At 38.9% G+C, this 23786-nt stretch overlaps 1 protein-coding gene across 1 annotated transcript in view; it reads right to left on the minus strand.

Moving 5' to 3' along the window:
* Positions 1-3339: 3339 nt before the first annotated feature.
* ptpdc1b (protein tyrosine phosphatase domain containing 1b) overlaps positions 3340-23786 on the minus strand; it is a 145536-nt gene continuing 125089 nt past the window's right edge. Inside the window, exons 13-14 of the transcript XR_007263920.1 lie at positions 8649-8723; positions 3340-6218 (exon numbers count right to left, since the gene is read on the minus strand). The gene's annotated coding sequence lies outside the window, so the exon portion shown is untranslated. The remainder of the gene's footprint in view (positions 6219-8648; positions 8724-23786) is intronic.

Here is a 23786-nt window from a genome sequence, read left to right on the forward strand (position 1 = left end):
ACGAATTTATTTCTATATTGTAAAGCAAATTAAACTGGAGAGTTTCTGAAAATGTCAGCATAAGAAGGCTTAACCCAAGGTTATTTTAAAATGCACATCTGCATTGCAGTATTGTCCCTCCAGATCAGGAACATTCACTAGCCATCTTATTTTTTTTTAAACAATCACCCATTTCGTTCTGTTATTTTAATTTGTTATTTATTTTTGCATTTTTCAAAAAAAAAAACCACTCATTTTTCAGTTCAGAAATATAAAATGCTTGCTGTAGGTTTTTTTTGTCATAGTCCTTGTTCATGTGTCATTGGTTTTGTTAGGGTTCCCTCTCAAGAAATTCAAGACAAATACCAACACAAAATTAACGTAAAAACAAATTAATAAACGCATATTATTTAAACCTTGGCTCAGAGACAAAAATGTTGTGTCTCATTAGAAAAGATAAAAATCGTAACATGACGTTGAATGCTTTATTGCCAAAATGTAGATACTTGCCGCACTTCAAACGCAAGCCAAATAGGGACAGAGAATCTTCTCCTTGGTATCATTCACTCTGTAGAACAAAAAAAAAGTGAGGCCGCAAGCTTCTTTTGTGAAACACTGACTGTAAAAATGGGAGAAAAAATTAGATGTTAAAAGCGTTAAGAAAAGTCTTCTGTTTTAATTTGGCTACCTCAGATCCATTTGACAACCACTGAAAATTTAAACAAAAATGATTTATATGAGCTTTGCAGACAAAACAAAATTCTTTTTTAAAAAAAAACAAGCCTTGATGAACAGACAAGCAGCACTTCTGATGCATGCTAACGCCCTTACAAACTAGCCTCGTATTCATTTACATTAATATTCAAAAGGGCGGATGTCATTCTACAATCCAATGTGGATGCTCTCAATTCCAAAATTACAAATAAAATGCACGTATACATCAACAAATCTTCTACGCCTTATTATACTGATATATTCTTCCATGCTGACAAACGAACAATGAATTTTATTTAATCGTCTTTTTAATGTTTGGTCACAGTTTGGCATAAATCCCAGACTTGCTCTCATACGCACCCCGTGCACCCCTCTGTCTGCAACCTTCGCCAAAGAATTTGTTTTAGTACTGAGCACAGATGGGAGCGAGTACTTGGTACAAGCAGCACCCAAATGGATACATATTAGGAATATACTGGCAGCGATACAAAAACGTGAACCTTTGCAAGGAACTGGCACAGGCCTTCCTCAGATTAGCATTTTACATGAACTCAAGATGAAAAAAGAAAATCAAGTGGGTAAACCATTACATTTTATTTTACAAAGAAAATTATTTCACTCGCCTTTATACTGCTTTGGTGATAAAGATCAGCCGCACAGGAAAACAAATCCAAGGTAACCAAGGCATTGCTTGCTTCGGAGAGCATGCTGATGCATGCCCACTTCACTGACTCCTTCTACGTCAGTTACAGGACAAACCATGCAGCAGTATTTTTGTTTGTAACCGTGCACTTACCGCAACTACAATCAGACATCCGTCAATAAGGACACCATAATTTTAATTTTAACAGTTTACACAATAATAACTGATTAGTTTTTTTTTCCTCCGATTGAGTACTAAAAAAAATTGACAATTGATGCCTAAATTATGATCGAAGATAATGAAGTGTAAACAACGTTATTAGCCATAACATCACAATGATTATGTAAGAAAACATTAATTTATTAGTTTACTATAATTACTGAACAAGCGAGGTCAATGAGATTTCACATTCTTAGTATATGTCACACTTTGAAGTGAGGAAATATAAAATCGAATTTATTTATTTCATAAACCAATGTACAGGAAATGGATCAGTTATAAAACTTTGAGTTACAAAAAGTTAGACTTAAAAATTCTAAAGTCGGACTACATCGAAGTAGTCATTATTTTCTGTATTGTGCAAAAAGAAATCTGAGGTTTAAGACACAAAGGCCAAAAAAAATTAGAATCCTACTTATGCAGTTCACTGCTGTTAACAGATTAAAGAATAAAATCATTTGTACTATTTGGTCATGTAACATGGAGATTGGCAGCATTATGAATTTCACATGTACTCTAGGAACTAGGCACATCTTTTAAAAAATTAATAATGTATGCCATCTTACTTGCTGGCTTGAATGCAGTCACAGATTTTTTTTCAGTTAGGACTTGGGTATTGATCCTTCTAATACAAGTTATATCATGGTTACTTTTAGGCTTCTTTGCACTTCAAAGAATTCTGGACTGAAGCCAAAATGCCAAATCTTTGGATAGCCACCAAAGATGCAGATTCAAAAAAGGACATGTAAATGTTAGATCCCTGCCAGAAAAAGTACAAACTAACAGCATTTAATCTATGGTCAAATGTAAGATTTTATCAGTACAGCATCTCACCGTTTCTCTGAACCACTTAAAAAGGAGATAAAATGCTGATTTTTCCTGTTTAAAGCTTCTAAATTTTTATTTTGTTCCATCAGGCAGATTACTGAAAACAAGCAAGAATTCATTGGCTTTTTAAAATACACTGGCCACGTCCTCACCAAATTATTTTAATTTAATGGGGAAAAATATACGTAAATATTTTCAAAACTGAAACTTAAGGACATCCTCAGAAATATGAAGAAAAATGTCATGGTTAATTTTTTTCTTTTAAAAAGCTTTAAGATTTTAATCAGCTAGTAATTATTTACTTATTCTTCTTGAGCTTTTAAGGAAGCCATACATTCGCACTGCAAAATGCAACACAAGGGATGCAGATTGATGCAAAACAGATTTTTGATGTTTTCTAATCAAGCAGATTCTCAATAGAGAAGTAGGATTTCACTTATCTGGTAATCATATACTCAGCAACATTTAAGCTTTCAAACATAAATCAGCAGCTGTAGTTAATCTTGCTACATTTCCGCACCAACATAATGTAAACCAACACCCTCAAACACAAAGCAGAGTAGCCCACTCATAAGGGAACATTTCTATCAATCAAATTTCAAGATTTCAATGGAAATAATGGTGCATTTTAATCAAAAAAACTAAAACACATCTAATTCAAAACACATTAACTTGCAAACATACCTAATTATACAATATACAAAAACTTGCATTTATAAACCTGCCTTAATGAAACATCCCAAGACACTGAGCCATAATGCACACGTTAGGACTGGGACCAAATTCCTGGCTAAATAGAGATGTTTTAAAGAACACCATTGAAGAGACACTGAGGCAGAGAAACTTAGTGTGGAAATTTCATAGTACAAGATTCAGTTACTGAAAGCACTGCCGCCAATAGTGGGGCAATGAAAATAGTGGACGCACAAAAGGCCAAAACTGCAGAAGCACGTTAGGATAGGTTAAATGGAGATGGGAAGGGATAAAGTACAAAAACAGATTTGAAAAACAAGTATGCAAATTTTTTACATCGACCTGTGCTGGGTTGGATGTCAACGAGTCACAAGGGTGATGCATGGTCAGGACTTGGTGCATGTTAGGATATGAACAGCAGTTCTGGATGAGCTCAAATAGATAAACTTTTTAAAATCTTTTGAAAATTTGTTAAAAGATTTAAACTTAATAAGGAAATCCATGCATATCTGCATCAACTTCCCCTGCTTCTCAGCATGTTATAATTTAATATGGAAACATTAAATCCTGAACACTTCCCTTTCCAAACCATGAAATTCAACTGGTCTTCTGAAAATAACATCAATTTGATATTTTATTCCAGTTTCAGAAACTTTTGCAAAACAAGTATAAAGATACATTAAAAATGCTGATAGAAATCTGAGCTGAGCATTTTCATTTCATTTGGCGAGTGTAATGTCATGGGAATTAAAACATACTGCATGACTTAACTTAGTATTCCCTCCCTCTCTCTACACCAATTTGCGTAGATCTTATTCCTGAAGGTGAAGGAATTGGCTGCCCCTCTCAACTGTGTCTAATTCTGGCTTAACGAAATACTTTCATTCTCAACAAGCTCTCAAGTGTGGAATTTTTTTCCCCAAAATGTTGCATTACCCATGTAATTGCTGGCCTCGATGCACTATATTAGTATGTTACCATTTGGTATACAGCAATCAAGTACTAAAATGCAGTTTTGTTGTTCAAACATGAGTCGTCAACCTTATTGAATAGGATTTTACATTCTCTCTATATATAAAACTAACTCAAAACAAAGTCTTACAGAATGTGAAATAATTTTTGACTATCCACATGAGGAAACTTACAAGATACTGGGCAATCCCAAAGAAGAAAATTATTTAGTCTACTCACCCTCAAATGGTTAACATTACAGAACAGTTCATTCTACTTATTAAAAACAAAAATAATTTAAAGTTAACATAACTGTAATCTATTTGAAACCTTTATTCACTAACTGTCAGTTCAAACACGATTTTATACTATTGATCCCCATTAAGTAACATCAGCATCTGCAATGATCATGTCAAGTGGTGAAGTACAAAGACAGGATAAAGGCTCTTAAAATCAAAGTCAATGTTTCTTCCATATGGCTACCTAGATTAATTCCATTCTCCTGCTAGCTCTCTACAACCATAAATATCACCGTTTTGAATCTTAAAGTAGGCTGGAGATATTCAGGTTGGAATTTGACAATTTTACAAAGTTTTGTTCCTGGCTCAGTGTGTTAACAGCAAGAGGTTCAGGGTAGAAAACTGAAATCAAGACTGCAGCCTTCTATCCATTACCATGTTCAGTAGCATGGTTCTGCAGCAGGCATAAGTACTAAAAGCACCAAACCTTTTGTCAAAAAAGGTAAGAAGCATCATGTAGTTAGGTTGCATTAGGAACATTATACTGGATGAAAGGTCTCAAGACACTCATGTTGTAACATTTCAATTGGATGTTGTAGCTTTTATTTGTGTAAAAACAGTTATGATCATGCATGGAAAGCACAAGGAGGTAAAGCTGCATGAATAATTTGAAGTGGCAGCAATACAAGAGTAACAGTTAAAGAGGCACTTTGTGGCAGCTCCTTTTTCAAGTCTGCAATTTTACTCCTCATGTGTTAATGACATTGTTTACGTGCTATCCCTAGTCTTTCCCAAGCAAGTGTCTTTTTTTTAAAAGCATTCAAGTTCAATCAGATCTGCAAACCTGAATGTGTATAGACAAGAATGGACAATTTTGCAGGAATATATAAATGTTAAATCTCTTCTGCTGGCTTGCAGACAAGAATATAGGTCTTTAAATGGTCGGGAAAGGTTTTTAATTTCCCAGTGGGGCAAAAGACAAGAACCTACTAGATTAGACACCTTGAATTATAACCTATTGTGAGCTTAAAATTGCATTCAATAAAAGAGATCCCTTATTGTCACAATATTGCCCAACCTGTTCATGAATAGGAATTTCGATCAATATTTTTCTCTCTTTGCTTTTTTTAAGCAAAAAGACAGACAAAAGTGCAATGTAATCAACTAGTTTTATACCAATGTCCACAAACAATGTTTATGCATCAGTGAAACCAAGCCATGACAAGATTAGAGAACAGAACGGGGCAGAGGGATATAATGTTGGAAAGCATTGCACAAAAGAGAAAAGCTAAATAGCTGTTAATGAAATATTCTTTTTACTCAAAAATTTGGATTTAAACATAAAAATCTTAAGTTTAGAAATGACAGTTTTTACTTTAAATATCCAAATATTGGTGTAGGATTGGTAAATGCATAGAAATAACAATTTACACAGTCAGCTGTAATAAAACAATCCAATATAACTGTTGATGTGACTGGAATCACACAGTGCCATAGTGTAATGCAAGGCATTAAGTCAATGGAAAGTTAACAGTGTAGTAAAGCAAGATAAGTTAATGAGTCAGATAGTAATTATGTAATATATTTCCACTCATGACAATGCAGAGGTCAGGATGGATTTCTAGTCCTTCTACTGTGGACATTTTTCTCTCTCATCACGCAAACCTGCGAAAACACTAGACAAGTAAAGATCATCTGGTCCATCAAACCTGCCTCGCATAGTTGCCAAATGCCATTCAGCATTCATGACTCAACATCCTGTTAAGAACTAGGATTCTGTTTCTTCTGGATGCATCAATAACATGCCTCTCTCTTTTCAGGCGATAAATCTTTTGCTAATATTTGTTGCACTTGAGGAGGAACCTGGTAAGATTTCAGGCAGTGTAGCAATAGCTATTTTACATTAATAAAAAAAATAAAATGTTGCAAATACTCAGCAGGCCAGGCAGCGTCTGTGAAGAGAGAAAATAAAAATTAAAGTCTCAAGTTACTAACCCTCAAAATTAGTGGTTTGCTTTTTTTTAAAAAAAAGTGTTTGTTAACAACTTTTAATTTGATATTAATGCTAGCACATACTGTCTTGTACCAAAAGCAACATTACATTTTCCACATAAAACTGTCTGCAGTGAAATAATTTGCACTAAAGTAGTGTATTTACCAGAGCAAAATGTTCAAAGGTACTCTCACGACCGACAGCAGGGCTATGACTAAAATCTTAATTAAAGGCAGCTCAACATTACCTCAATACCATTTAGGGTTAGGTAATAAATGTGGGCCTAACCAACGGCAACCGCATCCCATGAATGAATGAAAAACACTTTGAAGAGATGAAGAAGTGGATTTAGGAAGAGAAATCCAGAGTTTAGAGCCAAGGAAACCAGAAGCACAGCTGTCAAAAGTGGAACAATCATAGCTGTGGATGTGCTAGAGGCCAGAATTGGAAGACAGTAGAGACAGGAAAGGTGTTTAAATTTGAAAGTCACAGAGATAGGAGGAGCAAGACCTCTGTGGGGTTTGAACATTAAGAATTAAGGATTTTAAAATTGGGTGTTGTCAAAAGAGAGTCAGTGAAGGTCTGCAAGCAGATGGGCAATAGGAGAATAAGCTTTAGAGAGAGTTAAGATATGGGCAAAGTTTGAAACAAGTACATTTAGGCACAGATGAGGGTTTCAACAATAGGCAAGGTGTGGCAGCAAAGATGAACAATGTTATCCAGAAAGAAGTGGGCAATTTTGGTGATTATGTTTACATAGTCTGAAACTCATCTCAGGTCCAAAAATAACATTAAAATTGCAAATAATTTCAGCAAATCTCAGCCAAGGAAGGGACATTAGTTTGTTAGCAGTTTTCTCAGAATAAAGTTCATGGGATAGTCAAGACACAGTCAGAGAGAATGTTGCAGGAGATGGGACAGGAACTAAAGAAAAACGTCAGCTTAGGATGGATTGTCCTGTTGGTCTGCAGGAGAGTAACAGCAAAGGCAGTCAAGTGGATAATTTCCATTCTTGCTGACATTATAATTATTAATTACCTAACTAACACAAAGATGACACTTGAGCTTCGTTTAAACTCAATATTCACACTATTAACTGCCAGAATACTTGTGGCAAAGAGCCTTGTATAAAATATTATCTTTGCTGTATAACCTACAGTCAAGCTTATACAAGTCAGATTCATAGCACAAGAAAAATATCAAACTAATGTGTTAATTCTATTCTACTTCATTCCCAGCCTAGAAGTGTAAAATCAAAATGTCTGCACTCAACTTCCATTAACCACCAGAAAGTTTGTTTGGCTATACTGGATAACAAAGGTTCCACTGCAAAACAAACCTACTTGCCCATGAAGCCATTAATATGATTTCTTCTATTCTGTTCAGTTACAATTTAAGAGAGGATGTAAAAACGCACATTTCAAGCTCTTCAAAAATAATCCCAGTAATTAATGCTTTGAAAGCAGCATTACAGCATAACATAGGCCATGGCCCATTAACGTTGTCACTTCTTTAAGGATAAATGAAATATTAACTAAGGTTCAGTTGACAGCTATTGCCGCTCCTAGTCAGATGATTATCAGTTAAAATGTGATCTTAAGGTTGGAGCACGATAACAAGGTGATGCTCCAGCACAGCACTGTAGGAGTGATGCACTGTTGGAGGTGCTGTCTTTTAAACGAGATGTTAAACCAACACCCAAGAAATTATCCCATAGCATGATTTGCGAAAACAGCAGGCGAGTTACCCCTGGCGTCCCACTTCAAAATCAACATTACATCATTTATTATATTGTTTTCTGTGTGAAAGTTGGCTGCCATATTAGAACAGTGGATATATTTCAGAAGTATTTAACTGGCTGTAAAGTGCTACGGGACGTCCAAAGGTTGTGAAAGGCATCATATAAATGCATAATGAGATAGTGGCGCAAAGTTAACAAAAGAAGGTACATTAGCACTGCTGCCTCATAGCGCCAGGGACCCGGGTTCGATTCCAGCCTCGGGCGACTGTCTGTGTGGAGTTTGCACATTCTCCCCGTGTCTGCGTGGGTTTCCTCCAGGTGCTCTGGTTTCCTCCCACAGTCCAAAGGTGTGCAGGTTAGGTGAACTGGCCATGCTAAATTGCCTGTAGTGTTCAGGGAGGTGTAGATTAGGTGGGTTATAGGGGGATGGGTCTAGGTGGGATGCTCTGGAGGTTCAGTGTGGACTTGTTGGGCCGAAGGACCTGTTTTCACACTGTAGGGATTCTATGATTAGCCAGATTTAAAAATAAACACAAATATCTTTGAAACCAACACACAAATGTGATAACAGTAATCCCATGATTAGCCTCCAAAATTCCAGTTACCACACAAGAGTTGAAGATAATTTCTTAGATCGGCTCTACTCACAATCTTGATAAAGGATGAAATTTATGCTCAGCTAGTTATACACCATTCTACAGCTTTCATTGCCTGTCAGGCCACCTGCAGAAGTGAAACAAAACAGACAAAAGTTCTATGAAAACATTCCTTTCAGACAATTCAAAGCAAACAAACACTTAATTCCCTTAAAACACCTTACAAAGTGCATGGAATAGAAAGACTTTCCAAATAAATAGCAATGATATAACTGTGAAGCAGAAGTCAAACTGTAAAATACCTTAACTCATATCAACATTATGCGGCTCTGATCAAACTATACTCTGAATATTGCATTTATTTTTGTTTGTCAACACATGCTGAAGACAGTGCAGAATACAACCAAAAGCCTATTCCATCCTGTCAAAGACTAAGTTATCAAGAAAAAAAACTTTGCTCATCAGCTCAGGGATCTGGTGTAATCATACAGAAATATTTAAGATTGCTCAGAGAACAGAAAAAAAAAATTCATTTTCGATAGCATTTTAAATTGCATTACACAAAAAGTGAACAATGCATACAACTGATTTCCAAATACAGTACTGGAGGGGAAAACTCTAGATTTGTTTAAAAAGCTATTGCTCACTACAATGTGGGGCAGAATGGATACTTACAGATCTTTTTGGACAGATGGATGGGTAAAAGGTGTTCTTTCATCTGAAATTACCCTAATTAGCAACTGTACAAGGTCAAATATTTATATTTAATGGAATATTATTGTGCTTTTACCTATAAATACTAGCTGTTCAGATCTCCTAAGAAGCTAAGACTTAAATCTAGCAATTATTAACCTCACTGGGGTAGCAAACTGGAAATAATCCTCAGCAATTCCACAATCATCACTGAAGTTGAAGTTTTTAAGTAGTATGCAAAATTACCCATTTTATTTGTCTTTTAGACTCAGGTTGATAGAAAGAACAGATCACGTTTTTATACTTAACAAGAAAGACTATTTATTATAAATAAATAGATTCTAGCTACAAATGCAAACAATTATGAATCATTGACATGTAACTCTAAAATGATATAAAAACTTTCTCTCTCTCTCTCTCTCTCTCTCTCTCTCTCACATGCAGACAGACACAGATAGAAACAAACATGGGTTTGATAAATAGAGGGAAAATGGAGGGAAGCAGTTCAACAGTGCCTGTTCACAGGGTTTATAGAGGTGAACCTTTTGGCTTGCCAGGACATGCTGCTGCTCCTTGATACTCCTTCTCCAGTTACTTTCACGTGCCTTTAGGTGATATTATACAGAAAATTAGTATGCAAATACAGATAGTAATAAGGAAGGCAAATGGAATTCTGGCATTTGTTGCTGAAGGAATAGAATATAAAAGTAGGGCTGTGTTGCAGCAACTGTACAAGATATTAGCAATACCACATCTGAAGTACTGCATACAGGTTTGGTCCCCTTGAAGAGGAATGTTGCAGGCAGTTCAGATGAGGTTCATTAGATCTATTCCAGAGATGAGGGGTCTGTTTAATGAAGACAGATTAAGCAGTGTTTAGGCCGATGCTCTCCACAATTTGAAAGAATGATGGGAGATCTAACTGAGGAATACAAGATATTAAAGGGGACTATGAAGTAGATGCAGAGCAGATGTTTCCTCTTGTCAGACAATTAAGAACAACAGGTCATAGTTTTAGAATAGGGGTAGCAGATTTAAAAAGGTGACAAGGAGGAACTACTTCTCTCAAAAGATTGTGAATCTGTGGAATTCACTACTCCACACAGGGCAGTAGCGGTGGGACACTGAACTAATTTAAGGAATATATAAGCAAATTTTTAATTAGTAATGGGTTAAAGGGTTATGGAGAGCAGGCATCAAAAAGGATTTGAGGCCGAGATGAGATCAGCCATGATCATACGGAATGACGGAGCAGGCTCAAGGGCCGAACTGCCCACTCATGATCCTTGTTCATATATTCTTCTGTTATGTCACTGGACCACATGCCTATCAGTTAGTTGTTGTCAGCCAAAGCTCCTTTCCTACACAGCTTTTGACCCCAGCTGGTCTGCAAATTAGGCTGCCATTACTGCTTGAATGTTCAGCTGTGTAAACAATACTTACAAGTGCAGTAATCCTTCAAAACTTCTCGGTTTCTTTTTAAAAACACAATTTTTTACCCCTTTCAACCCACAATCAAAAATACAGAAAAATAAAGATACAGTCTTTACACAGCAGTATTATTTTGGTATTATTAAGTTTTGAGTGCAGCTTAGAACTCAAGCAGCCAGCTCTGTCTATGCATATGAGGCACGTTTATCTTCTATTAATACAGCCTCACATTGTTAATGTGCCAATGAATATATGAACATGCTGCATATAGCATCCATGCCATTTCCAAAACGTTAATAATTTTTGCATCAATTAATTTAGATTATACTTCCAAATGAACACATAAGTATGTATTTTAAGATATTTATTCATTTTGAAAAATAATGCAGCATTTAGTAAAATGCAAATGCACACCAGGAATTAAATGTTTTCTTGCAACTTCTGCTAAGTTTTGCTTATAGCAAAGTTAAGTTAACTATAAAACAGAACATCTTCCGTTGTTATTTTTGGTGTTTTCTGTGAAATCATTTTAAAGTATAATTATGAGGGCAAAAGGTGCCTAAATCCAACTCTGGATATTTCTATTAAAAGTAGCTACAATCAGTTTTACAAGGCAATTTATCTGCACTTTTTGTGTCAAATATTTCAAAGATGTAAAAATGAGGGGGAACTGATTCCCCTATTCAAGCCCATTCTGCCTGCCTCCAAATCTATCTGGATTATGTATAATAATTTATAAATTCACTTCACTTGACACCAAACAGCAATGTTGATCTTATCAGTTTTTTTTTTTAAGGACTACCACGGTGAGAAAACTGTAAATAAATTTGCCATGTACAGGTGATGGCCAAGCGATGAAAAAACAGCAACATAATTTCTCCAAAAAGAACTGCTCAATTAAAGGGCAGAAATTTAATTAATGAAGATTATGTACAAAATTTTAATATCCTTATACTACATACCCATTAGCCGTTAACTTCAAATTGATTAATGCCCACATAAAATATCCACACAGGAATCCACAAACATTGGCTTTGCTTTTATTTTTCATACTTCACTGTTTTCATAAATGAGTGTGCTTCATTTTTCTGTCTCTGTTTTCTGAACTGTTTAGATTGTACTCTGACGCAAAAGCCATAGAAATTAATTCTACAGTACAAAAAAGTGTCACCACGTCACACCTTCAGAATCTGGAAAGCAAAATCCAACATTCAATATTTTAGTAATGGAAGCAGCGATCTTACCCTGCAGCAGCATTGCCATTAAAATATTTTCATGAAACAAAATGAATAAGTATGTACTGGTAGGCATTACAGTGACAAGGCTACAGGATGACAGGGATTGGGACCTGAACCCTGAAACATACATGCTACTTTGGAATGGCAATAAGCTAGGAAAAAGGGGAGAGGTGGCTCTGCTAGTTGGTGGTGTAGTGGACAGCAACGGTTACTTTAGAGTACATAGGACCTTGATCAAATGGGCCAATGTGAGGTGCTGCATTTTGCAAAGGCAAATCAGGGGAGGACTTAAGATATTTAACGGTAACGTCTGTGGCAGTGTTGCCGAACAAAGGGACCTTGGAGTGCAGGTTCATAGTTCCGTGGAGTCTCAGGTAGACAGGATAGTGAAGGTGGGGTTTGGTATGCTTGCCTTTATTGGTCAATGCATTGAGTATAGGAGTTGGGAGGTCATGTTGCTACTGTACAGGACATTGGTGAGGCCACTATTGGAATACTGCATTCAATGCTGGTCTCCCTGCTTTAGCAAGGATATTGTCAAACTTGAAATGGTTCAGAAATGATTTACAAGGATGTTGGAAAGTTTGAGCTATAGGGAGAGGCCAAATAACTGGATCTATTTTCCCTGGAGCATGAGGGGCTGGGGCTAACCTTATAGTTTCTAAAATCATGAGGGGCATAGATAGGGTGAATCGTCAAGGTCTTTTCCCCAGGGTAGGGGAGTCCAAAACTAGAGGGCACAGGTTTAAAGTGAGGGGGGAAAGATTTAAAAGGAACCTAAGGGGCAACCTTTTCATGCAAAGGGTGGCGCATGTATGGAATTAGCTGCTATCGGAATTGGTGGAGGATGGCACAATTACAACATTTAAAAGGCATCTGTATTAGGTACGTGAATAGGAAGGATTGAGGGGGATATGGGCCAAATGCTGGCAAATGGGACCAGATTAATTTAGGATATCGGCATGTGCGAGTTGGACCAAACTGTCTGTTTCCATGCTGTACAGCTCGATGACTCTAAGCTGATGTAACAAAATACAGAGAGTTGACCCACGTTCAGGAAACCAAGATATGGAAATAGTTGGGGTAGAAATGAGAAACGATAAAGGCAAGAAGTCACTTGTCGGGGTGGTGCATAAACACTCTAGCAGCAACCATATGGCATAGTGCAGAATAAAGGAAGAAATGGTGAGAGCTTGTAAGAAACGCACAAGAAGAATCATGGGAGCTTTCAATAAACATATCGACTAGAACAGTCAATGCGCAAAGGTAGCCAAGAGGAGGGTTCTCAGAAACATTTTGGGATAGTTTCTTAAAACAGTACGTTCTTGTGCCAACCTGACAGCAGGTTATATTAGACCTGGTATTGTGCAATAAGATAGGATTAATTAATATTCTCAAAGTGAAGATGCAGGAGCCATAATAAAGTGAATGTAAAATTCAATTGTAAGAAGGGAGTAGATCTAAAATTATTTTTTAAAACTTTAATAAGGGAAATGATTACGGCATTGAAGCAAAGAGAATAGTGAGTGAAAGCTAAAGAGAATTGGCAAATTAGGTTAAGAGGATAAGTCAATAGAGATGCAGTGGCAGACATTTAAAGGGAGATTTCAGAATACACAACAGATACGTTCCAACCAGTAAGGAAAATTCCAAGGGAAGGACACAGCACCCTTGGTTAACTAGAAATGTTAAACATAGTATTGAACTAAAAGAAAGAAAAGCGCTCAATAGTGTAAAGACAGTTGGCACAGGAGACCATCTGAACTCTGTGTAAAAAAAAAGCAAAATAGGATTAAAAAAAAAAATCAATCAAGCAGCAAAAAAATGAGAGTACCGCAGAAAAAGCTAGTCAGAAAACTTAGAACTGGTAGTAAGAGTTTAAGTAATTAAAGAGTCAACAAAGTTAGCATTGGCCTTATAGAAAGTGAAGCTGGAAAATTTATAAAAGGGAAGTAAGAAAATGGTTGGTGAATTAACAGATATTTTGCATTGGTTTTCAACAAAGAATACAAGTGACATCCCAAAAGTAGCAATAAATCAGGATGAAGAAGAAGGGGAGGAAATCAGAAAAATAACAATCACCAGAGATATCGTCCTGAGTCAAGTATTGGAACTGCGGGCTTACAAGTGCCCAAGTTGCGCTGGACTTCATCCTGGAGTCATAAAAGAAATGAATAGTAAGGTAGTTAATGTGTTGTTCTTAATTTTCCAAACTTCCGTCAAGTTAGGGAAATTCCCATGAAATTGAAAGGTAGTGACTGTTTCACTCAAGGAAGGAGGGAGACAGAAAGCAGGAAACTACAGGCCAGTTAACTTAACATGTCATAAATATTAGACGAGACTATTGAAGAAGTGGATAACTTGGATAAGTTCAAGGTAATCAGGTAAGAAAAATGGTTTTGTGAAAAGGAAATCATGCTTAGCCAATCTACTGGCATTCTTTTCAGAGCTAAGATGTACTGTGGATAAAAGGGAATGGGAGGATGTTCCATACTTAAGATTTTCAGAAGGCATTTGATGAAGTGCCACATCGAAGGTTATTGTATAAAGAAGCTCATCGTTGGGAATAACATACAGACATAGAAGGAAAATTGGCTTGCCTATAGGAAGCAGGCATAAGTTTTTTTTATTTTAAAAGTTGGTAACTTGAAAGTGGCGTGCCAAAGGGGTCGGTGCTGGGACCATAGACATTATCATACATTATAAAGTTAAGATGAAGGGACAGGAGGTATGGTTGTCAAATTGGTTGATGACATTAACGTAGATAGGAAAGTAAGTTGTGAAGAGGACATTAAAAAAAAGTGAGCAAAGATGTGGCAAATAGAAAATAATGTAGGAAAATGTGTAATTTTCCATTTTGGCAGAACAAATAAAAAAAAAAATCTCACTGATGAGAGATTTTAGAACTCATAAATGCAAAGGGATCATGATGTTCTAATGCATGAAACACAAAGGGTTAGTAAGCAGGCGCAGCAAGTAATTAGGAAAGCTAATAGAATACTAAAGCAAGGAGATTATGCTTCTGTTACACAAGGTGTAGAAAATGTATCCAGAGTACCAGGCCAGGTAACAAAAAAGATTGTCCAATTACATTTCCAGTCACATTTTGTTCTGGAACGTGGGGCACCAATTCACCCAAGACTGAATGGAGTAGAAGGAATAGGTTTTGTTTGGTAAAACAAAAGGCAGGTCTTACACAGTAGGGCCCTGGGTAGTGTTGTTGAACAAAGACCTTGGGGTTCAGGCACATAATTCTTTGAAAGTTGTATCACAGGCGGACAGGGGGGTTAAGGCGATCAGTACGTTTGCATTCGTTGCTCAGACCACTGATTATAGGAGTTGGGACGTCGTGTTGAAGTCATACAAGGCTTTGATGAAACGACTGTTGGAGTACTGTGTATAGTTCTGGTCGTCCTGCTATAGAATTGATGTTATTAAATTGGAAAGGTTTCAGAAAAGATTTACCTCGATGTTGCTGGAATTGAAGGGTTTTAATTATAAAGACAGGCTGGGACGTTTTCCACTGGACGTTGGAGATTGAGCGCTGACCTTACAGACGTTCATAAAATCACGAAGGGCATAGATAAGGTAAATAGCAAAGGTCTTTTCATCAGGGTGGGGGAGTTCAAAACTAGGGGGCATATTTTTAATGTGAGAATAGAAAGATCTAAAAGGGAAACTGAGGGACAACTTTTTCACACAGTGGTTCATAAATGGAATGAACTGCTAGAGGAAGTGGTAGATGCAGGTATAGTTACAACATTTAAAAGACATTTGGACAGGTAAATGGATAGGAAAGGTTGAGAGGCATATGGGCCAAACGCAGGCAAGTGGGACCAGCTTAGTTTGGGAAATTTAGTCGGCATGAATGAGTTGGACTGAAGGGTCTGTTTCCGTGCTGTATGACTATGACACATTATTGCTCACCTTAAAGATGTAAAAGTATTAGACAAGGTTCAGAAAAGGCTCACTAGACTAATATCTGGAATGAGATACTGAATGGTCTGAATAGGAAACATCCTCTGCACATCTGCTCTAGGTGGTGTGTCGTAACATCTCCGAATAGCCTGACTAAAGCTATAGGGCCCTCTTGCTGCCCTATAGTCTTGTCCCTACCCCTGGACCTAAAAAGCCCATGTTCAAGCCCCACCTGCTCCAGAACTGTATAACATTTCTGAACAGGTTGACTAGAAAAATAGGTTAAATAAAACAAAAAATTCTAGAACTAGGAGTCATCCATTTAAAACAGAGGGTATACTGAATCGTTTTTTATCTGAGGGTTGAGTATCTTTGGAACTTTCCTTGAAAACAGTGGAAGCAGAATCATTTGATTATTTTTAACGCAAAAGGAAGATAACATTTTGTTGAATCATAGAATCCCTACAGTGTGGAAACAGGCCATTCAGCCCAACAAATACACACCGCCCCTCCGAAGAGCATCCCACCCAGACGTTGAGCAACGGGGTAAACGGTTGTTGGGGTAATGCAGATTTGACATATCAGTGCATTCCACTTTGCAGAATACCCATGTTCCGTCTGCAAAAATGACCCTGATCTCCTGGTTGCCTGCCACTTCAACAAACCACTGTGTTACTTGGCTAACATTTCTGTCTCGCTCTCTGGACTCCCTCTCCACCTCTTGTTAATTACTATCCCTCCACCCAAATATTTGCCTTTTCCCAGCTACAGTCAGTTCTGAAAATGGGTAACTGGTTTCAAAACGCTGACTTGCTTTTCCCCCCATTGATGCTGCCAGACCTATGGAGTTTCTCCAACAATTTGTTCTTCTTTCAGATTTCCAGCATCTGCAGGTCTTTATTTTTTGAATAATAATGTGTTTTGAACAAATATTTTATTGGCTTGAAGTTTTAAATAGATTTATTTCTCTGGATATAATTTCTTGCTTTGTTAGTAAAATGTGCACTGAGAAACTGTCAAACAATTTATACATTCTAAATAATGAATAGATCTTTGGAAAGTTGGAAAAATTGAATCAAGTTTAAAAAAAACACTAATTTTACTTACATCTAAACAAAAACTATCAATTCTAGTTATATTTTTGTTCATTTTGTTCTCATATTGACTTATTCAGCATCACACCACGTGTTCACAAACCTCTGTCATTGGCATGGTACTATGCAAGTTATATGCTTGATTGTTACAATAACTTCTATTTTTACAGTATCTTGAACACAATTAAAAACATCATAAAGCACTTGCATGAACACTGTCTCAGGAGAATGCACCTTTCCTACACCAGTACTTTCCTGCAGCTTTTCTTTTTCAGTTCACTCAACAGATCTAATTAAAATGAATTAACAGCAGCAGCTTTTAGCTGCATTCCTCGATTTATCTGTCACTCTTCACTCGTACATCATCTACAAGTGTTCAAACTACCGTGAAAATTTATTATTCCTCCAATATTGTTAGACCTAATTCCTGGAACTCTTAAGATCACTGGGGGACTACTTTCACCACACGGATTGTAGTAAATCAAGGCAGCGGCTTATCACTATGTCAAGTGCAATTAGTAAGGGCTAATAACACAGCCTTTAGCAATCATAAGGCTTCTGTGATGTTGGCAGTGTCCCTACTCTGGACCACAAGGCCTGGCTGAAAGACCCCAGGTACGTGTCAGAACATGGCTGAACAAGTTGATTTTAAAAAAAACCACCCATATCCTGTCAATTAACAGACAAAAACATGAATTTAAAGATGTGATTATAGCATCTTTTACAACCAGAGGACTTTCCAATTTTCCACAATAGCAGTGTAGTTATAACCAGATATCTGCTTTTGTAATGTTGATTGAGGGATAAACATTGACCAGGATGCTATGAATGATTCCACTTTTCATCAAAACGCGCGAGGGAAAAGGCAGAAATCTTTTTCAAAAAAAAAAGCACCTGACATGCAATCAGGTTAGAGTTAGTGAAGTGCCGTGCCCAGAACTAAACAGAATACTCCAGTTTTGGCAAAATCAGTATTCTGTACAAATTTAACAAAAAAAATGTTTTTGCACTCTGTCTCTAATATGCAAATGATTCTGCATCATTTTGTAGTTTTCTCAACCCTGGTAACTTCAATGATTTGTACTGGTACCTCTACTCCTGCAATCCCTGTACAATTGGACCCTTCATTTTATGTTCTCGCTTCTCATTTTCAGTCCCAAAATGAATTACTACACACTTCTCTACATTAAATTTCATCTGTCTATACCTTTTGAAGTTCTAAAGCATCCTCCTCAGTTCACAATACTTCCAAGTTCTACATCATCCGTAACCGTTGAAATTATGCCAAGCGCATCAAAGTCTAGGTCGTTAAAGGGGGCCTAACACTGACTTCTGGGATACCCCCACTGCATATGTTCTGATCCGAGAAAACAACCATTCACTGTTACAACTGTTTTTTGTCACTTGGCAAACTTCGTATACATGGTGTTACTGACCCTTTCATTCCATTTCATAACTTCACTAACAAGCCTATCACATAGCATATTATGAAGTGTGTTTCAAAGTCCACATATATCATATCAACTGCATTATAGCTAACTTTACCATTTTTTAAGTAGTTGTTTACCAGATACAAAATACCTAATAAACAATTTCTACATCTGTGCTGTGCACTTTTGCAATGATACTTAATAAATTGCTTCACAACAATGTAAACATGCAGCAAAATCGACACACACTCCAAAACTCTAATTTAGAATGCTTTATTATAAATCATGATTTTACTCCTTTGAACAAAGTCTTATTGAACATCTCTTATGAAAGCCACCTTCAAGCTGAGTTAGCAAGAAGGTTATCTTAGGAAATCACCTTCCCTTCCGTTATTACCCATAAAGCTTCAATTTTCGTTTGTCATAGTCTGGTCCAATTCATCGTTCTTAATGGATACAGATACAAGGAGAAGGAATTAATTTAAAATCGTAGGATGACCTTCACTCACTCGTTCGACGAATTCATGTTCAGCATTTCAAAATTACGTCTATACGCGGATCTCACGGAGTCTTTCAATCACTGCAGTCAATAACCTTGTAAAAGGGGTGCATTAGCAACTTTTCTTAGGTTTGCAATTACAAAACACTTTCGGTCAGTTAGTAAACGGTTGTTGTTTTAGTGCATTACTTCGTCCTTTATTTTTCTCCTTCAAAAACAAGACATCAGCACCACCCGAATTGGCTCTAAACATTGCTCAAGGCCAAGGTCTTCGCTTCAACCTCAGACAAGGGCGGAAGCGGCATCATGGCTGAGTGATGGGCAGGGGCATCCAACAAATCAGAAAGTATCAGTAAGGCAACATCCAATCAGAACAGCGCTTACTGCTGCGAGGCCTCCAATCGGAATCGACGTTGGGCGGGACCTACGCTGTCAAGTTCGTTTCCACAAGAGGGCCGCCAGCGTGCATGGGGCCGGCCGCTCACAGAGCGGGGAGCGACACTGTTAGCGCTCTCCTCCCAGCCCACAACACCTCAGTCCGAGCAGTTATTGCACTCCACAGGCCGAGAACGCGAAGTAAGGCGGGCGGGTGACCGCCACTCAGAGTCGATACAAACTTTCCGCTCTAATTTCAAAAAAACATGGCGGATCTGGCAGCAATCACCGATTGTCTCTCAAACAGACCATCTCCCCTTAAGACTGGTTTCGAAACACTCCCCGTCCCTTTCTTTTAACGTGAGGCTGTGGGTGTCTAAAAGTGCCCTACTTTGAAAAGAGCACTGGGACTGTCTCCGACACTTACCTTACGCCATCCTCCTCCACGGCGGCCTCTCGCTCCAGCCCCACGTGACATCAAGCTCCATAGCGCAGGCGCGGGCTCTAGCTTACGACTTCCGGCCGGTACTGGGCAGCGTCCTAACATACGCTCCTTTACTCAGTTCCAGCTGCAGTTTATCATTATGGTGCGAACATACACTTTTTCAGTGCAATTTATTTATTAAACAATATTAATTTGTGTACTGTAAAAATTAGATCAGTTTTTTTTTAAAGAATATGTCTAAATCTATAGAATATGCTTTATTTGCTCTTCAACTTTTTTGCAACACTGTCCAGCTACAAACAGATTCTGGAAGCCGAAGAATGATCGTTGTGCATTTTCTTCTGTTAACTAGTTAACCGATCGTGTACTCGTGACTAACAAATTATCAGATGCGTTTTTCCCTCACTACGTATCTTCCTTACGTTCCTCTACATAAGTTCAATATGAACACAAACAGAATAATATGAGACAACAAGGTGCAGGGCTGGATGAACACAGCAGGCCAAGCAGCACTATAGGAGCAGAAAGGCTGACGTTTCGGGCCTAGACCCTTCATCAGAAAAGGGGGAGGGGAAGGGGGTTCTGAAATAAATAGGGAGAGAGTGGGAGGCGGATAGAAGATGGATAGAGGAGAGGATACAAACAGGTCGAAGAGGCGGGAATGGAGCCAGTAAAGGTGAGTGTAGGTGGGGAGTTAGGGAGGGGATAGGTCAGTCCAGGGAGGACGGACAGGTCAAGGGGGCGGGATGAGGTTAGTCGGTAGGAGATGGGGGTGCAGCTTGAGGTGGGAGGAGGGGATAGATGGGAGGAAGAACAGGTTAGGGAGGCGGGGAAGAGCTGGACTGGTTTTGGGATGCAGTAGGGGGAGGGGAGATTTTGAAGCTTGTGAAATCCTCCTACCGCCCCCTTGATCATGACCCCACCCCTGAGCACCAAACCATCATCTCCCAAACCATCCACAACCTCATCACCTCAGGTGACCTCCCACCCACGGCTCCCAAAATCCACAAACCTGAATCCCCTGGTCGACCCATTGTTTCCGCCTGCTCCTGCCCCACCGAACTGATCTCCAACTATCTGGACTCCATTTTCTCCCCCTTGGTCCAGGAATTCCCTACCTATGTCCATGACACCACCCACGCCCTCCACCTCCTCCAGAACTTCCAACTCCCTGGTCCCCACCACCTCATCTTTACCATGGATGTCCAGTCCCTCTACACCTGCGTTCCCCATGCAGATGGCCTAAAAGCCCTCCGCTTATTCCTATCCCGCAGGCCCGACCAGTCCCCCTCCACTGACACCCTCATCCGCTTAGCCGAACTCGTCCTCACCCTCAACAACTTCTCTTTCACTTCCTCCCACTTCCTACAGACAAAGGGGGTGGCCATGGGTACCCGCATGGGCCCAAGCTACGCCTGCCTTGATTGATAGCCCCACGTTCTGGCATAAGCCTATTATTAAGAGGGGGCACGTGGCTTCTAGTCGCACCTGCTCCAGAGGTGTGGAAAACATCTCTAAACGGGTGGATTTGAAAACATCTAGGTTCTCAAAAAGAGCTGCGTATATACAGCTCTTGTGATACAGTGATAGTAGCCTCGAACTGAATCCTACCTGCACTTGTGCCATAACATGGAAAACAGGCTGATTCAAAATAGCAAAATTCCACGTGATCATGTATTAAAGCGGTTCACAGACATCCAGCTCAACTGTTTATTCTGTGATGCTAAGATAAAGTCACCATAGTCTTTCCAGGCTATTGGGCTGCTCTGTTAACTAGAGTAAGATGAAAGGTTTAATCTGAGGGTCACCACACTTCATGCAAGGGGAGAGGCTGAGAAGGAGTGTCCTCGTTAGTAAACTCAGCTGCAGGAATTGAACACACACTGTCAGCATTATTGCATCATAAACCCATATCTATAGTGGCTGTGGGCAGTTGCACCCACTTTTTAGTTATTTGAGAAACTGTTATTGTTCTCTTGGTTGCACTTTGGCCCCACACTCCTTATCTTTGGGTATGTGGAATGGAAGGGGGCAGACAAGTCAGAGGATCTCCTTGTGGGTCAGCTCCTGGGCCTAGCTAAAGTACACATCAGCGGGCCATGGAAGGGTTCATAATTCACAACTGTCCCTGCCTCTCTTCTGCTGTTATGTCCATGCCTGACTGTGCTTGGAGACAGAGTAACAGTGTCAACCAACACTCTCAAAGTTGCAAGACCTCAAGTGTATTTTCTCCCCCTCCAACACTATTTTGATTTAATTCCCTTTTTTTATTTTTGTTACTGTTACTGCCTGGGCAGTAATTTGTTAATTGGGTAAACAGATAAATTGGTAGTTTATTAGCACTCAGGTTACTCGAACTCTGCCTTTGTAAAGAACAGTAGCTCATCTCTTGCACCCGAGTGTCTCAGACAAAATTCATTCTGCTGTTCAGGTGGCAAAGGTGTCAATACGGTGACATGCACATTGCCCATCTCAGATTCTGAGGTATCTTCAACGCTTTACAGAGATGGAGAACCCACAGATTCCAGAACATTTGAAAAGGCAGTTGAGACGCGGGGCACAGTTTGCTCCCGTATTGTTTGACAGTTTGCAACTTTGCAACTTTCATATGGTCCACGTGCTTGTCGCACCAACCCAAACGTTATACAGCACTGGACCCAACCTCACATAGACCATGCCTCTTAGTCATGCAGGGCCATTCCCATGGTTCATACACCAAACATCATCCCCTGAAGTAAACTGTCTCTCTCTCGCTTAACAGAGTTTTGTGTCCAGCATTAGCATTCCCGATGCTGTTTCACTCTGCCCCCCCAAACCCAGGTCAGGGAAGATCAGATTTAACCTGGTGCAAGAGTCTTATCTCAATTAGCAACTCTGCTGGAGCTATCCCTGTAGTTACATGAGGGATGATCCTATAATCAAATAGTAACTGGTACAGTTTGGCACCTAGCGAAGCCTGCCTTGAAAGTTTGGACTGCTCTTTCTGCCAGACCATTGGATGACAGATGATATGCAACTGTCCTCATATAACAAATATCATTTGACTTTAGGAAATACTCAAAATTTCCTGCAGGTAAATGATGACTCATTTATCTGTGACCAACACATTCGGGAATCTATCTATTGCAAAATATGCGCACAGTTGTCTATTGTCATCCCCATGTTTGATGAATGAACTGTATGCACATGGGCATCCATGATGACTAAGAACACTAAGCCCATGAAAGGGCCTGCATAGTTGATGTGAAACCTGGCCCACAAATATGGGGGCGCTGCTGGCAGTAATTTTTGTCCTTGTTGGCACTCTGGGCATGTCTGCATACAGTCTTGACCACCAGACATAACATCTTCATTTTGGAAACTCCTGGATGACGGTGGTGGAGTTCAGCCAGTATTTGGCAGTGACTTTTGCTCAGGACAATCACTCTTGCTGTCCATAATAATATGGCATCCTCTACGATGACCTGGTCTCTTCGGGTCCAAAAAAAGTTTCAATTTTGGTTGTGATGGCCCTTTAGCTTCCCCCATCACCACCAGCTGTTTCAGTTTTGCCAGGACCAGATCTTTCTGCATTTAAGTCTGATCTTGTCAGCTGTGACTAGAAGTGTGTCCAGAAAATTTAAAGCCATTAGAGACTCTTCCAGTGGTGGTACCACCGGTGGTGTATCTGCCAGCGGGACGTGACTCAATGAATCTAAATTTGCTACGGCCTCCCGGAGAAGGTTGCAACTTATATAATTATAGGCACTTAGTATTAGAGCCTAGCGCTGAATTCAGCCTGAAGCTATGGGTGACACTGCCTTGTCCTCTAAGTAGACCTAGCAGGGGTTTGTGGTCAATTATTATTACAAATTTACGTCCGTAAAAGTATTGGTGGAACTTCCTGACTCCAAATCTGACTGCCAAACCTTCCTTCTCCATCTGTATTTACACTCTGCATTAGCCAAAGTCCTGGATGTGTATGAAATTGGACATATCTCTCCATTGGGCCACCTATGAGTTAATACTAGTGTATAGGGAGACAACACACATCAATACCAGATCTTTGATAACAAGGTGTAGAGCTG

The sequence above is a fragment of the Rhincodon typus genome, chromosome 16, assembly GCF_021869965.1.
Source record: "Rhincodon typus isolate 14 chromosome 16, sRhiTyp1.1, whole genome shotgun sequence".
NCBI classification, from domain to species: Eukaryota; Metazoa; Chordata; class Chondrichthyes; order Orectolobiformes; family Rhincodontidae; genus Rhincodon; species Rhincodon typus.